This window comes from Hibiscus syriacus, unplaced genomic scaffold, assembly GCF_006381635.1.
Source record: "Hibiscus syriacus cultivar Baekdansim isolate YM2019G1 unplaced genomic scaffold, ASM638163v2 tig00111427_pilon, whole genome shotgun sequence".
NCBI lineage: Eukaryota > Viridiplantae > Streptophyta > Magnoliopsida > Malvales > Malvaceae > Hibiscus > Hibiscus syriacus.
This window is the reverse complement of record NW_024063088.1, coordinates 2,207,820-2,226,322: the sequence shown is the minus strand read 5'-3', so window position 1 is coordinate 2,226,322 and position 18,503 is coordinate 2,207,820. Positions and strand designations below refer to the sequence as shown.

The following is an 18,503-nucleotide window of genomic DNA, read 5'->3' as shown; positions in this document are numbered from 1 at the left end:
TTAAACTGAGAAAAATCAATCTAACTTTTTAACCAACAAAACTCGATGTTAATCGTTATCGTAGTAACATAACAATTCATTGTGCTAATGTGACAGTCTATAATGCGGACATTACTTATTTTATTTTTTACAAAAAAAATAAAAATCATTTTAAATTTTAAATATTTAAAAATTCAAAAAGATAAATATAAAATACTAAAAATAAAAATTAATTCATTGAAAAATTGAAAAATACTAAAAATACAGTTAAAATTTAAAAAATAAATATATCATAAGATATAAAATAATAAATTATTAATTATTAAAAAAAATATTTAAAAGTTATTTCAAATGTAAATGTTTTTTTATTGAAAATGGTCTTTGATTCTCGTCAACTTAAGTCTACCGTAATTTATTGAACATATTTTCTATCAAAAATATAATAATATTTTTTATATATTTTTATTTTTTTTTAATTCTTTGTATATACGTTTAGGCACAATAACAATGAAAATTTTCTTATACTCATATCATTTTGGTAATAAGATAAACATTTTCAATCCTTCATGTAATTGAATCATTTTAATTTTTTTTCTTCATATTTTTGATTTAACTATATCTCGTTCATTTAAGCATATAACCATGTCAAACATATACGTGCAATTAATTTAGTATATAATTCATATTTCAGTCATGTAAAATAAACACACAAGCATGATTTCATATCGAGAGTGTTTGAAATGTATCATTTAACTCAAACATTTTATGATAACATTATCAACCTATAATATATTACGGGTAATATATACCCATAACATATAGACGCAAAGATAATTTAAGTATATTCATATAGTTGAGTTCGAAAAAAAATACTTTTAATTTCATATGATATAAATCATCACTACATATGTTATGCATTTTTTATATTATTTATGTAAGTATACTAAACATATTTTCATTATCATACATTAGTATCATCAACACTTATACAAAGTGTTCATATTAGATTAGTCAATATTTAGGAATTTTGTATCTAAATATAGTTAAAAAATCGTAAATTATTCGTATCAATACACATATAATCATATTTTGAAAATTTTAAATGCTATTCACGGGTCTTTACGCATCTTATAATAAGCTACAATATAAAGCGCTCTTATCTTGTTTTCTCAGTTTTCAATTTCATATTTTTATTTATGTTCAAACAATATTAAAAATCAAATTCCAATGTAAAGCACACTTACATTGCTTATATATAAAAATTAAAAATATTAATTTTTTTTGAATTTTTATGACTTTATTATATAACAATCATTAATCTCAGACTGACGAGAGACAATCAAACACTATTTATGAAAATATTTAATTTTTAATATATTTTAATTATTTATTTTTAATAATTTATAATAACTCATTTTGTAGCTTATGATTTTTATGAAACATAAAGAATGAAGTAATAAGAAGGATAAGAAGAATACATATGAGAATAAAGAAAGAAAATTATAATTATCTTAATATGAATTGGGTATAATTATCTTAATATGAATTGGGTATAATACTTTTCTAAACTCAATTAATGTCACCCATAAATGTGAGTTGATACATCCACCAAGAGGACGCTCCCAACACCACACAACAAGACGTATGCATTTTGAGACAATCCATCAAGGTTAACTTATCAACCATGTCCCATCCTTTGCTTCTTTCTTCATTGCATTTTCTTAATTCTGAAAAAAAATGGTGAAAATATATATTTAAAATTTGGAGTATTTTTGGTGGGTGAGTCTCTCGACGAAGATTTTATAAATACACAATGATTCGAACTTAAGACCTACTTAAACAATATTAAACTTCTTACCACTTGAATCAACCCTCGCTGGTTATTTAATAAACTTTTTAATACTATAATATGCAAATAATTACATATCTTAGCCGGTCTTTGGTAAAGACGTTTTATTTTTATTTATAGCCAATGATTTCATTTATCATCAGAGGATCAAATACATGATCAAAAGGTTATCATACAAAGAAAAAGCATAGAAAGATAAAGACACCACCCAAGCCAAAGTGGGCGTTTGGTAAAAAAATTAAAAAGCATTCATTGAAAAATTAATAAGCATTCATTGAAAAATTAAAAAGCATTCATTGAAAAATTAAAAAGCATTCATTGAAAAATTAAACACCATTCATTGAAAAATTAAAAAATAATAATTATATTTGAAGGAAATTATACTTATACGCTTAGTTGCATAATTTAATCATATTTGAAGGAAATTATAAAAAACGTTTGAACTAGTTAATTATAGAAATAATTATATTATAACTCATCCGGTAATTAAAGGGTATATTGTTTTTTTTTCTAAAAGTTCTCTATAGGGGTGGAACATAAGAAGGGCATGTGGGGGCCATGGCCTCTCTAAAAATTGAAAAATTATAATTTAATCACTTAAATCTTTTTAAAATTTTCATTTGGCTTCCATAAAATTTTTAGAAATTCAGATTAAGCTTTAAATTTTTTTAATATTCTTAATTAAACTCTCCCATAATTTTTAAAATTCTCATTAAGCCTCTCAAGTTTTTAAAAGTTTTAGTTATATCCCAATTGTTTTGAGAAAAAAGTAAATGGAACCCTTCAAAAATTTTGAAAATTTTAATTTAAACCTCTAAATTTTTTAAAATTTTAAGTTGACCTCCAAATTCTATCACCAAGTTCTGCCACTGGTCTTGGATTCAAGTAGTTGCATCTACGGGTGTGTGTTATTAATAGCTAAGAAAGATTTTAAATAGACATTACCTTATAATTATTCTAGATTATTAAAAAAATAAATAATCATATTTATTTAGAATCATTGTGTTATATTGTGTTCAAATAGTTTTGTTTTAGAGAAAATAACCTCAGTGACCAAAAATCCCAGATAATATACGATTTTGACCAACTTTTTTTGGATTTGCGAAAATGACCAACAAAATCGCAATGCGATCTCTAATTCGCATTGCGATCTCCACTATCGCGATAGTGAAAATCGCGTTGCGATAGTTGAAAATCGCGTTGCGAGTTTCCATTTCGCGTTGCGATAGTCTACAGTTGTCGTTGCGATTTTCCAAATTCGTAAAAAAGATTTTGTTTCTTAAGAATTTTCTCTAAAAAGATAGTATCCGCGCGGACGTGTCGAAGACACGTATGACCACGACCACGACCACGACCCGAGACGAGACGAGACGGACGGCGGCGGCGGCGCGCGAGAGTCCCCCTTGTTCTCTATCACTCAACAAGGAAGTGGGAAAGCCAAGCCTTAAATACCATTCCCAATAGTGTTTCCAATACTATGTGGAATTTGAGCATGACCAACACTTGTTCCCAATACTATGTGGGATTGAGCCTTAAATAGTGATATTATTTTTGAATATTTTGGTTAAAATTGCAATAATCGCGATTGATTGTAGATTAACTTTTAATTATGACATATTTAATCGTATAATACTAATGCAATTGGTTGTTGATTCAGTTGTTTTAAGGTGCATGATTGTTAATTGTTTCCTGAATAATCACATTGTATTGGAAACAAGTGTTGGTAATGCTCAATCCCACATTGTATTGGAAATACTATTGGGAATGGTATTTAAGGCTTGGCTTTCCCACTTCTTTGTTGAGTGATAGAGAACAAGGGGGACTCTCGCGCGCTGCCGCTGTCGCCGCCGTCCGTCTCGTCTCGTCTCGTCTCGTGGTCATTTTCGCAAATCCAAAAAAAGTTGGTCAAAATCGTATATTATCTAGGATTTTTGGTCACTGAGGTTATTTTCTCTTTGTTTTATAGGATCCCTTGTTTTATTAAAAATTATAAAATATTCATATTACAATAAAAATTTACAATTATAACCGTAAACTAAACACATAATAAGAATATTTTTCGTATAATCATTAACACAAGAAAATTAGCCATTTAAGAACACACAAGGACCTTAGGTTAAAAAATTTGTCCAAACAAACTCGAACAAAACGTATATACGAATAAATCTGATCACATCAGTAAATGAACCACAAAAGGGGGTCAAGCTATTGAAAGATCACTGATAAACCACAAATCAAAGTCGAATGACGTGAAAAAACTATCCACTAATACAAATCGCACATCCAAATAAGCATCATTTTGATCAGTCGTGACGATGTCGAATCCAACCCTGAGAAAAAAAAAAGGATAGACAAAAACAACAACCAAATGACCAAAAACGTGCCATAAAAGCATAAGAAACATGTCATAAAGGCATAGGAAACATGCCATAAAAGTAGAAAAAAATGTGTCATAAAGCTATAAATATTATTAAAAATTTAGAAACAAGAAAAAAGAAAAGATGCATAATAAAAAAAAAAAAAATAATAAATATTAGCGGTTAACGACTAACACCAAGATTAATGTCATTGCCGAACACAAAGATGAAGAAAAGAGATTAATGAAAACAAAAGAGAGAGAAAATTAGGTAAAATCCTATTATTTTAAGATATAGTTAATTGATTCCTACATTAAACTATGAGAAAGTGACATTATAAAGGGTATTTGCATTTAGAAGGTAACTTTCTATGGTTGAAAATCTAAATAAGGATCGTGGCTCATGGGGTAAAGAGGACCAAACAACTCATATTAGGGTTGTGCAAAAATAATCGATTCGGTTGATCTGACCCATCGACCCGTGGATCCAAACTTAAAAAACGGGTAATTTTCTAAAAACATTACCCGACCTGACATTTCTCGGGTCGGACCCGGGTCACAAAATTTAATTTTTTGTAGGGATTTTTTTAAGGGTAAACTACTTATTTGATCACTTATATATTATCTAATTTCTATTTTTGTCACTCGATTATTATTTAGGGTAAACTACCTATTTGGTCACTTTTATATTATCTAATTTATGTTTTGGTCACTCGATTATTATTTAAGGTAAACTGCCTATTTGGTCACTTATATATTATCTAATTTATGTTTTGGTCACTCGATTATTATTTAGGCTAAACTGCTTATTTGGTCACTTATATATCATCTAATTTATGTTTTGGTCACTCGATTATTATTTAGGGTAAACTACCTATTTGGTCACTTATATATTATCTAATATAATTCATATATATTTTTATTTAGGGTAAACTACCTATTTGGTCACTTATATGTTTTGGTCACTCGATTAATTTTTTTTCAAAATTATACCTAACATTACGTTTTGATTCTATTTTGGTCACCCATATTTAAAAATGAACAATGATGCGAATGACATTTTTTTAATTATGTTTGGATGTTGGACTAACATTTTTTAATTATGTTTGGATGTTGGACAATGTAATTCGAAGTTTTGAATATTTAAATTTGTGTGTGTGTGTTTTTTAATTAATAATTTGAAAAAAAAGGGGGCAAAATCCGGGTACCCGATAACATCCGGGTCGAGACACGAGCCAAGAAATTAATTACAGGAAGATACGGGTACCCGAAAACCCGGGTACCTGGATTTGCACACCCCTAACTCACATGAGAACCACTATGTTGTTTAAAGTCCATACAAGAAGATAATTTGTGTGATATCCCAAACATAATTAGGATGATCCAATCCAAATTTAAAATGATACATTAATTATCAGAGTGACAAAAGTCGATCGATCAATAATTTACATACCTATACGTACATATATTACAACGAAAATACTCACGAACACCTAAAATACGTTAAATGAACTCAACATGCTCAATCTAGAGCATGCATATGAACCCCATACACCATATGAAACAAATAATTCAAATAGAAAAATGTAAACAATTCATGCCTTAAGTATAGATACTATTACTTTCTGTATCGATATTATAGTCAAAATTTCAAAAATCATCTCAATTTTTCAGAAGTTTAGTAACTATACTTATTGTTTCGTATCAATATTTCCCTATTAGTACAATCTTTATGCACCTAATAAATTAGTCCAAAATATTCCAAAACTTTTAATTAAGCCATTAAAATTTTAATTTTATCATTCAAGTCCCCTAAATTTCATAGAGTTACCAATTAGATCCTCAAAATTTTGACCAAAAAATGACCTATTTAAATTCAAATTGATTCTAACTTTTACAATTTGATGGAGGCTACCTAAAGTATACTTTATGAATTATGATATAGTGTAGACTACAGTACAACGTAAAGTGCATGGTATCTGTATTGAGAGATGATGCATACTTTGGTGGAAAGGTGTCATAAGGATATACCTGGTAAATTTGATACGTACCCGAATATCTGAACCAAATTATCCGAATCGAGATTTGATATAGACCCTAATAGGATGACCTAAAATTGATCTAAAACCCAAAATAACCAGAATCGAATTGAAACCGACTCGAATTTTAGTTTGACCGAAAGCAACCCGAACTGAAATCAATCTGAACCGAAAGTAACCCAAAACTCGAACAGAGAGTAACCCAATAGTCGAACCGAAAGCAACCCAAACCGAAATTAACTCGAACAGAGAGCAATCCCGAATTTAGTTTACTCATATCTGATCCGAACTGCACTTCGACCCGATTTTAACCTGGTAATTAAGTCTAAGTGTGAATAATTTGATTTATTTTTAGCATTGATAAATAGTAAACTGATGTATGCTTTATTATCATTTTATACTATACTACTAGTTAACCACCACTAATCTTTCCTCAATTAAAAGATTATATCTATATCCGATGCAATAATTTCTAACTCTGAATTTAGATTATGACAATATATATTTACATAAAATTCTTGATTTTAAAGATTTATTGATTCGATTGACTTAAACTAAAATTTATAGCTCTGAATTTGGGATGTAGCAATATATATTCACATAAAATTCTTGAATTATAAGTAATAAAGAGCAACACCGAAAGTTCTGATGACAAAAAGCGACACCAGTTGACCTGAAAATCTAAAGGTTGACTCGAAAATCTAAACGTTGACCCGAATTGACCCGAAAATCTAATGGTTGACCTAAACCGAAACTAACCGATCTAATATTGACACGGCTTGAACTAAACCCGAACCAAATCCAATCTGACCTGAATCGAACCTAAATCAAATGCAATCTAGAACCGAAATGACCCAACCCGAACCCGATCTGAATGACCTAATTGTCACCCCTACATAAGGGGGACTCACACTAATCGAATTACATGGGAATATTTCCAGGAAGCTTTTAGAGAAAGTATACTGGAGTTGATTGAGTTAAAGCATGGCCACATATACCAGGCCTGGGACATACATGGCTCCACTTCCTCCTCTTTTTTGTGCATCTAAGCTTATTAGTCGACGTGATGATACTCGAGAAGTTGTTAAGGAACGTCTTCACATATACCAGTCAATGATCAGTTGAATTCCCTGATCTCCTGGATGTTTTATTAGTTGACAAGAGAGTCAATGAAGCAATTGATGAAGGAGATCGTGCAATTGCTGAAGGAAAGGAAACAAATCCATTGAGTCCTGCTGCACTTGCATCTCTAGAGACCGCCATTATAGGGCACAAGCAACAATTGGCGGACCAGCTTTCTGAGGCTGTCTGTCAACCCTCTACGCATTTGTTGAACTTTAAAAAGCTTGGTAATGGGCCATGTACTCAAACTTTTGCTTATTCATGCGTATTTCCAAAGATATCACTGTACCATAGCAAGTTACTAAGACTTTTCACTGCATAAAACCATCTGCATATTCGTCCTAATCTCGGGCTAACGACACACTACAATAAATTTGTCAATTTATGACAATTTCTAAATCACGTTACGTATATCGTCTCAAAACATACTATAATCATTACAGCAAAAATGATTTTTTGCTGCCTTTTTTTACCTATAGCGGCGTTTTTAAGCGCTGCAAAAAATATATGCGGCATTATGAAAAAAAATGCGCCGCTGAAAATGGCGCCGCTAAAGTTCGCGGCGTTTGTTAACCAAAAACGCCACAATAGGTAACGATATATAGCGGCGTTTGTTAAACAAACGCCGCAATAGGTACCGATATTTAGCGGCGTTTGTCTTAAAAATGCCGCAATTGGTGTCAATATTTAGCGGCGTTTTTATCACAAACGTCACAATAAATGTTGATATTTCGCGGCATTTTTTTATGAAAACGGCGCAATAGGTTTGGTATTTAACGGCGTTTTTAGGGTACAAACGCCGCGATAGGACTGGAATATAGTGCCGTTTTTAGGATACAAACGCCGCGATAGGTCTTATATATAGCGGCGTTTTTTTTATACAAACGCCGCTAAATAACACAGAATTTAACCAATTAAAAAATTATTGTCGATTACCCCCAAATCTATTTTTTCAACCTATTTCATTATCCAACAAACATAACAGCTATAACATCAAACTCTATATCAATAACAAGCAACGCAAATCTAATATAATAAATAAAATTTTTCATTAACGTAATATAAGTTCAGTTAAACACGGTTCAGTAACATTAACAGAATGCTGATAACATAAATGAGACTATGATGGTGGATTTTGAGGTTGATTTTTTTGTAGCATCTACATCATATCATTGAGTCATTTTTCAAATTCTTCACATCTCTGCTGATATGTTGCTTCTCTCTATGCTACCGCTGCTTCCCTTGCTTCATTTTCTGTTTTTATGTTAGCCATTTGTTGATCAATATCAGCCAACTTTTGTTTTAAACGACTAACTTCTAATTGGGAAGATTGAGACTGTGATGACTTGTACTGTGATGAACTGGATCCAAAATATTTGCTAGGAGTAACAAATGATCCTTGACAGTGCACCCGACTACATCACAGGCAGCCAAACACTCCTTGTTGGACAGTAATTTCTTAACTCCATCTTCTGGTATCTCTTGTAAAATAAGGGTCTTCTGAGAACCCTGTAATGTCAACAGGATCACAAAGATTGCCACATTAAATCTGAAACTCATCAGAAATGAGCAGCCACGTTTTCAATACACAAGAATCTTATAAACCAAAGAAAATAAATTTATTTTCCCAAGGACATTGTAGTAACTAATAACCTAGTCTTTTTTAACTAATATTTTACACCCCACCATCATGGTCAATGATCTCACAGGGAAAAGATAGGGTGGTAAAAAAGAAAGAGGAAACAAGTGAATTACAAGAAAATTCCAGGTCATATGGCATATCAACAGTTATTACTCACCCCAATCTGTTCAACAACATTCGATACATAACGTACATCATTTGTTGGAGTGTAGTTACTTGAGAAAGACCTGCAGAACAAATGTTATTCTCATCGATGAACCATAGTATCAAGAATAGGAAGACAAATAAATAGTATAATTTTAGTAGATGAACGAAAGAAGCTAAAGAACTAGCAAAATCAGTAAACTGATTAGTGGTTGATAGTCAACACCTTCCTATAATTGAATTCAACAAAGTGGACTCCCCGGATTTTTTAAGACCAAAAACAAAGCAGTGAAAAACATTTTTTCCGTCTGTTTCTTCTTACAATCTACAAATCGTCGCCTACTGACACGAAGGGCTGAAGTTGGATCTCCACCATATCCAATGCAAATCAAATTAGCCAAACTCAATGCTGGCTCCAGACTTGTCATCCAGGCCCACTGCAGACCACGTATATAATGAGAGTTAGAGTTAAGAAGTAGATTGACTAGAATAAAATTGTTAAAATATCAATCAATACCAACAAGATAAGACCTGCATTTTTAACAAACCCAAGAAATAAATCTGATCTCAGAACCATGAATTGAAGTCCCATGCTAAAAGAGCACAGAGAAGAGAACAGATAAACCCAAAATACTAACGGAGGTGGGAGGCAATCATATTTTTCTACATGTAGATAAAGCATTAGTATAGCCAGTGATGTTTAGTTGACAATAAACATGGTGAAATGGTAAAGTACTTCCATAGAGAATTTAATTAAAGAAATTATGAAACTATCCAGCAATATTAGCCACTTAATAAGACCATGCACTGCAAGTAAGTGGAACTTCAGATCAACAGCATCCCGATGGTCAATACTTATTGCCATATGGTTTACAAATGCAAATTAGAAAATGCATAAAAATCTTGTGAAATCCATAAACGCTTCTAGTGCCACGAGTAGGATCCTTAAGACACTGTGCTGTGCAGAAAATTTAGGATATGGACAAAACTCATAACAGAAATAAATGGCCCAAGATAGCCACTAAGATGATATCACATGTTATAACAAGAGTAAGAAATCAAGGAATGAGTAGTAAGCACAACAACCCTCAGATAAAAACCAATTAAGTGTTAAATTTCCTTGAGGCGTTCTCTCTGCAACCTCTATGTAAGGCTCTGTAGTCCATGGACTGAATTAAGGACAACAAATATGTTAATAGAAATATATTCTAAAAATCAAATAGGATAATGGGTAAACAACAGCAGAGGCCAAGTCTAAAAGTTAATTTCTTATACGAGAAAAAAATGATCAGTAAATGAAAGCAGTAGAAGTAGATTGACAAGGCTAAAAGTTAATTTCTCATACAATCGGAAGATCCCACGCAAAAAGTCCATAGCTTCATTTGTCAGCTCCACATTCTACAGGATATTTAGAAGTATAACACTATCCCCATAAAAGAAGTTATCATGGAATAAATTAAAATAAAATTATAGGCAGTACAACTAATCAACAAACAAACGAATTTGATATTGGGAGAACAAATAGCGATGCTGTAAAGTACCTAAAACTTCAGAATTAATGATATATATTTAACAGAAAGCTCTATATTTCCTTCATATTGAGATCCATGAAGCATGACAGAGCTGATTAATATTCTTGAGAAAATTACCAACCTAATTCTAGGCTCGGACCGAACATATTACCATATATATGATTAATCAAGTGCTTTGGAATTTAAACCAAATATATACAAGGAAAAACAAGACAATAGCATCAATGTCAGTTTGAACAAATAATAGTTATGTCCACTATCAAAACTAAGAGTCACCTGGTCAGGGGAATGCTTGGTTGGAACTGGAAGTATGTCATCCCGAAGCTTTAATTCATCATTATATCCAAACTTCCTCAAGACAGCCCAAGTTGTCTCAAGGTGCCCCTTTTCTATAAAAAGAGCATGAATAAATAGGAACCCTTCAAGTGTAAGACCAAGGTCACTGACTCCTCCTTTTATCCTCTCTTGAACCACCCTCTTTACACCCATAATCTTAGTAGGTTGTAATGGACCATTAAAGCATTTAACATGTTTATATATTGTGCAACATGTCAAACCTTCCAAGTTTCTAGGAGAGAAGTAGTTGTGGTTAAGAAAAAAAAAAGCAACAAAAGAGAAAAGAATACCTGAAACTCATTCAACTCTGCATCACTAAGGGCTCCGTCCATATCATGATCACAAAGCATAAATATTTATTTCAATGCCCTGATACATCGTGGCTTCAAGGTTTGTTTCTCTTGATCAAATAGTGGAGCTGTTGGATGCAGAACTGCCTTTTGAGCATAATAGAATACATCAGGCACCTGGAGATATAAAAATGTAACCTTATATTTTGACCTTCAATATCTTTACCTACTAAACAGGCAAAAAATGGTAAATGGATTTAACAAACATAAAGGTAGCATTTACCAATTGCTCAAAAGAAATATAAAACAGGAAGTATATTACATCAAATAACAAAACAACGATGGAAGCTTAAGTCTTGATTCTCACTATAGCTGACAGCCAACATTTAAAAGGTGAACTGCTAATCCTAATGCCATAACATCATAAAGATAGATGTAGTACAAACTACAAAATGAGTGTGATGTAAACCTAAAAAACGTACAAAAGAAAATTGAAACCTGAATTAGAGTATCTGCGGAACATTCTATATAGGTTTCGATCTCCCTGAACTGTTGCATGATTGGTGCCATGACTTGTTCCAAGTTCATGGGCTGACGTTCATCTCATAAATCAAGTTTCAACCAACCACAATCACTGGGGCCTTGATCTATTCATATATTTTAAACAATGGACAAATTGTAGAAAATACAAAGACCCAGTTTGCACGGTGCATCAATTAAATCAAATTATTCAACTTTTCGTGACATGGGTTCTAACAAATGCATTAAAGGAACAATGCCCATTGAATCAAAATAAAGAAATAAGCAGAAAATCGGAATAGAAATTTAGTGCTATCAAAATGAATCAAAACGAAATGCTTCGAAGAAATCAAACCAAAGGAGGAATAAAGCGGAGAAATAAAGAAATAAGAGTCAAAAGGTCGATGGTAGAGGAAGATGTTCTTACCTTTGTGACTATCGCCGATGGTGGAGAACCGATGCGAGGGTTGATGGAGGAAACTGAGTAACTGATTGGGGAATAATACGATGAAGAGAATAGGGCTAGGGCTCAGTCGCAAAATTTGGGGGGTTTTATAGAAAGTTGCGGTGTTTGTAATCCAAACGCAGCTATAGTTTCACTCTATCACTGCGTTTACTTAAAAAATGCCACTACTGTCCAAATGTTGAGCGGCGTTTGTGTTTCAAAACGCCACTAACTTAAGCCTCTATAGCGGTGTTTTCTTAAAAACGCTGCTAAAGTTATTTTATATTGTGGCGTTGATTAAAAAACACCACTAAATATTAAATCTATTGCTGCATTTGTATAAAAACGCCACTAATGTCCAAATATTTTGCGGTGTTTTTGTTTAAAAACGACACTAAAGTAATACTTTATAGCGGCGTTTTAATAACAACGCCACTAAAGTTCTATTATTTTACGGCGTTTATATAAAAACGCCGCTAAATCATTATCCTTGAAACGACATTTGTTGGGAAAAAACGCCACTATGGATGAACATATTACGGCGTTTTTTGATACAAACGCCGTAAAAGTTAGGTCTATGGTTATACAAACGCCGCTAATTACCTTTATTTATATAAGATTAATTGATTTTAAATATTTCATTTCTTCTCTACATAAACTTAATTTACTATCATAACGCTTAATATAATTAACAACAACCATATATTTTAATTAAGGCACACATTATGCATACAATTACTTAACAACAAAATACATTAAAATCCACTCCAACATTAAAGTTATGCATAAACAATCTTAACAATATTGTTCACTAGAATTTAGTCTTCATTGCTCCTTCATGGGGAAAGGACGTAAAAAAACTGTTTTCCTTTTTTGACGACACATCGTTAAGTTTTTCCTCCGTGAAAACTCTATATGGAGAAACTCTTCATCCATTTCACCAAATAAATCCCCTATCTCTGGTTCACCAAGAAGACTCCATGCGCTCTTCAGTGCTTCACTTGAAACAGATAACGACCTTCCACCTAAAATATGAAACTTGATTGGAGGTGGCTTGGAAACATAATCAAACATTAAAAAAAATTAAATAGATTATATTAAGGTTTACTTGGAGTAACAGTAGAGGTAACGTCTTCTTCATTGAGGATAGATATTGCTTTTTCTATTTGAGGATTCTTTCAATGCCACAGAGTTACCAAATTCGGTTCTAAACATCGGGTATTTATCAACTCCTCTATCATCGTTCTCAATAAGCTTTGAACATCCTACATGCGTGCGATCTATGAAATTTTATAGTAAAAAAAAGTTTAGCGCCACAAACTTTCAGCGATTAATTATTACCTTCATTTAGGAGATCGGACATGGAAGGGTGGTTTGCAATATGAGGGCCTTTTGGGTCATCATCGAGTTTGGATGGCAAGTTCGAACTGATAGCCTCCCGACGATAATTTGATCCATCGTCAGAGCAAAGACGCCACGTGGACATTCCGACGATAATTTCTCTTACTGAATGCAACACCTGCTCTTTGTACCACAACCATTTGTTCACATTTTCAAAAGTAATTATTTTTCTATTCGAAAGCAAAAAAACACTTCTCCCAAGCAGTAAACCAGTAAAACAATATGTATAGATATTCTTTTCCTATTCGAAAACTATTATATTTCTCCATTACGTTAGCTTCTGGGTTTTCCCCATTTTCATAATACCAACAAAAAATAAATGAAAAAAGTTCAGTAGTGAGAGAAAGGATCAAACCGTGCAATCGTGAGATAATTGTTCGCTACTGAGAGGGCAAATTTGGTCGTCGAGACTTACAGAAGATGACGTCGACTGCAATCGTGTGAGGGCTGTTGTTGTACCAGAGAAATCCCTTTTAGGGAAGTAAAGCTGAAATGATTTTAGGGATTGGGCAACTAAGCATATATTGACCCTTTTACGGCATTTTTTTAAAAAAACACCACTGTACTGTATATTTTTTAGGAGTTTTAATATAAACGCCACGATAAACAACATATTGCGACATTTGTAGGAAAAATGCCGCTATATTATTACTCTATTGCGGCGTTTTTTGCACAAACGCCACTATAAACAATACTATTACGGCGTTTTTTTGATAAACACCGCGAAATTACTTATCTATAGCGTCGTTTGTTGAACAAACGCCAATATAAACAACACTATCGCGACGTTTGTGTAAAAACGCCGCTAAATTACCACTCTATTGCGACGTTTGTTGAAAAAACGCCACTATAAACATCTCTATTGCGGCGTTTTAGCTATAAATGCTGCTAAATTACCACTCTATTACGGCTTTTGTTTAAAAAACGCCGCTAAAGTATCATTTTGTGGCGTTTGGATAGTAAACGCCGCGATATGCTTAAATTTTGTGGCGTTTGCCCTTAAAACGCCGTTAAAAACGTCACTACAGAACACTTTTGCTGTAGTGAATGTGATGTTTTTTTATTTTCATCATATTTATTGATTAATAGTATATCTTTTATAACAATTTAAAAATGGTCATTGATTTTTTCACTATATGTTTGGCGCCAAAATCTTCCTACCAAATGTTTTGGTGGGAAACCTTTTAATGACATTTAAATAAAATAATGACGTTTTAAAATCGTCTCTAATGAAAAGCAAGTATTAGTGACGATTTATTATAATGACGATTCAATTTGAATTAGTGGCGTTACACATTTGTCACTAATAAGTTTTATTCGTGACAATTTAATTTGTCATATTTTATAAGATACTAAAAGTGACATTTTATTATTGTCACAAAAAAAATTGTTTTAGCACGACGAAATCAATTATTTGTCACTTGTTCTTATCTCTCTTTTTTATATGACAATTTTAAAAGACGTCATGAAAATATGTCACTTAATGCTAAAAAAATAAGATAATCTAACAACCTTATTAAATAATGCAATTTATAGAGTTTTTTGTGTTTTTTATTTTATTGACATTATTCTATATTAGATTATCTCACATTCAAAGATTTTTTTAGAGTAAAACATAAAATAATAAATCATAAAAAAGAAATGACCAGATATGCTTTTCACATTGATAATTCTTCATTTAATAAATAAATGTTTCTGATGTAAAATTTCACCTTCACAAGATATGCTCAAACTTGACCTATCTTTATTAAAAATATGACTAACTTGACCTATCTTTATTAAAAAAAATCATTTTGTAATTATATTTAAATGATATTACTTAAATAATTATTAAAAATATTATTCACTTAAAAATATTCAAATTTAAGAGTTTATTTAGGAAAATAATCAAATTTAAGAAATTAAATAAAGGAAAATTATTTTTTTGGCTAAATCACACAAATGATGAGTGTGCTTTGTTAAATCTTAATAATTAAAAGTTATAAAATGATATTTCAACTTTATGATATTATTTTATTGAGTTCTCTAATTATTAAAAATTATAAAATAGTCATATGACTATTCATATGTTCTAAACTTGTCATTTTTTATTAAAAAAAATTAATGAACGTCTAAGTTGAATATTAATCTGTTGATTGAGATACAATAAAATTTGATCCAAAAATTGTTTGAGTTATATTATAAGGATCAACTATCCATTTATATTATATCTTCGAACCAATATTTAAAACATTATCCTATCGAACCAGTACTTAAAAACAACATCGATGCTTAATATACATATTTATATAATTTTATCATATTTCAAGTTAACATTTAACTCAAATCATCCTTAATTTTCGGACAAAAGGGCTTTTATTTCATGCCCTATTTTTTTATCCTTTTGTTTACGGTGAAAGAAGTCAAAAGCGGCGCCGGTAAAAGGTGGGTACTAAGAATTTTTTTTAACACCACCGCGTAAGTTAGAGTACGCAGGCTATAAATATCTAAATGGATCATTTGTTGCCGCTAACTCTCAATATCCAATGCTCCTCAGAAGATAAAGCCCAAAATGACAAGTCGACCCAAACCGCTCCGTTCCCTAATCAAGCTCAAGCCGCCACCACCGTTGCTAGTCATCAGAAGAAGGGGACCGGTGTTCGGGCATGGCATATACTGGACTCGACGTGCCACACCCAGATGGTAGAGGCCGGAAAACATGCAATCATGTGACGCACGGGTTTACCCGCTCGAGATCTTCGGATATTGGACCCGCTTCTGTCGTACCCGTCTACGATTCTGGGTCATGAAAGGGCGATCGTGATTAACTTGGAACATATTAAGGCAATCATCACAAAGAGGTTTTGCTTTTGAATTCTAAGGATCCTTGGGTTACCCCCTTGTTGATGAGATTCAGAGCCGAATTTTGTGCCATTTTCAAGCAACCAAATACAGGTTCGTTATTTATTAATTGTTAGTATATATATATTTGTTTAGTTGATGTTCTATATGGCATTTTGATTTAGAGTTCTTATTGGTTTTCCTGCTTTATTTTTGCATCGATGAAATTTTCTTATTTCAATTAGGTAAAATCATGTATTCAATTACAGTATTCACTGTGAATTGATAATTTAGGGGAGAAAATACATAAATTGATATATTTCCTTCATAATTGCAGTCAAATCAACACTTGCCTCCGATTCTAAGTAACGTAGTGGAATTTTAACAACATATTTGCCTTCTAGAATTTAGCGATAATGAGCTTAACTGTTATCCTGTCACAATTTATGACTTAACTTATAGATACATGCTAGCTCAGCTGGTGGTTACACTCCATTTTCGTAACTAATAATCAGCTTGGCAGCTCTCAGAATGTCGGTGATAAGCTCAGTAGCAGCCAGCTGCTGCTTTGCGAGCTCATTTACCTTCTTTCTAGTTGCAAGTAGTCAGTCAGTCATGTTGCTATAGCTTAATATCCTAGGTTACTCGGATTCAATTGTGTGATGGGTACGGGTATGCCCACACTCGAATGCTTAAATTTTAAAAGTTCCTCCTTGTATATGGAATGTTCTTGGAGGGTCGTGTCCTTGTAAATATTCAAAGTGCCGGTACTTACAGAAAAAATTGAGTCAGGAAAATAGTCAATATTAGCTCCTGCTAGTTCATTCTTGGTTCTCTACCAATTTTCATTTTGTTACTGGGCTCGACAACTGATTCTTTTTCATATTCATTGGCCAAATCGTTTAGTTTTCTTCTTTAGGAAGGTACAGTGTATTCCAACTACATAATTCGATCGAGTTCTCAAAATTTGTCATCAAGGTTTTCACAGCCGCAGAATCTGGATGATGAAGGTAATCGGAAGAGAAACAGAGTCTTGAGAACCCAAATGGCTCCAAGATTCTCCCATTTGAGTTTGTTGCATTGGAGGCATGCCTTGAAGCTGCTTAGAAAATGAAGTTAGTAACTCTCTCTCTTAGTTTGTCTGTGAACTTTTTTGTTACCATCACGCTGTTTTACTCGTTATGTTTGGTTATTGTTTTATTCCGGTGCAGGCAAAGACATTGGAGCTAGAGGCTCATCATGCCTTAGATAAATTGACATCAAAGATCATTACTCTCAATTTGGAGCGGGTTCGCCAAATTAAAAGTCAATTAGTTGCAATAACTGGAAGGTTGTGTATTTAAACATAACCATGCAGAATGTCATATGTGTGACATTTGAGCCGAGTTGACATCAATAAATTGAACAATGTATTTGTTTTAACTTCCATTTTTTGTTTCTTTTTCTTTCTTCCATTTTCAATTCTAACTTATGTATATACTTATTCTCAGGTAAGGGATGAATTGGAGCACTTGCTAGATGATGATGAAGATATGGCTGAGATGTATTTAACTGTGAAAAACTACTTGAAAATTCATAAACCTCGTCTATGAATGATTGAGAAGACATGGGTGGTGAAGTTCTTCGACCAGACATCAATGGGTGCTAAACAATTTCACCGTTTGATTTAATCAAGGATTCACCATTTCAGGTAAACAATATAGTTAATTAAATAAAATTATTATATATATTAATTGTAGTAACTAATGTTGATTATTTTAATTTGTAGCTTCAAATGATACCACAAACTCAACATCAACATAACCACAACCGACTCAAGGTTTGGATTGAGATTGTTACAACGAAATATTCTACAAGTCATATTATTATCATATTATTTTATTTTCTGTAAACATTTAAACATTTTATATTTATAGAAATGAAATTATTATGTATTTAGTGAAATATTTGTTTAAATCTTATTATTTTGCAATAAGTGAACTATTTTATTTTTTATTTAGATTTGTATAATAATTTTATTTTATATATA

The 18,503-nt window shown here is 32.0% G+C and overlaps 2 pseudogenes; one reads left to right on the top strand and one right to left on the bottom strand.

Moving 5' to 3' along the window:
* Positions 1-7,333: 7,333 nt before the first annotated feature.
* On the bottom strand, positions 7,334-13,949 carry LOC120163125 (annotated as a pseudogene).
* Positions 13,950-16,144: 2,195 nt separating this feature from the next.
* Positions 16,145-18,122, top strand: LOC120163124 (annotated as a pseudogene).
* Positions 18,123-18,503: the final 381 nt, after the last annotated feature.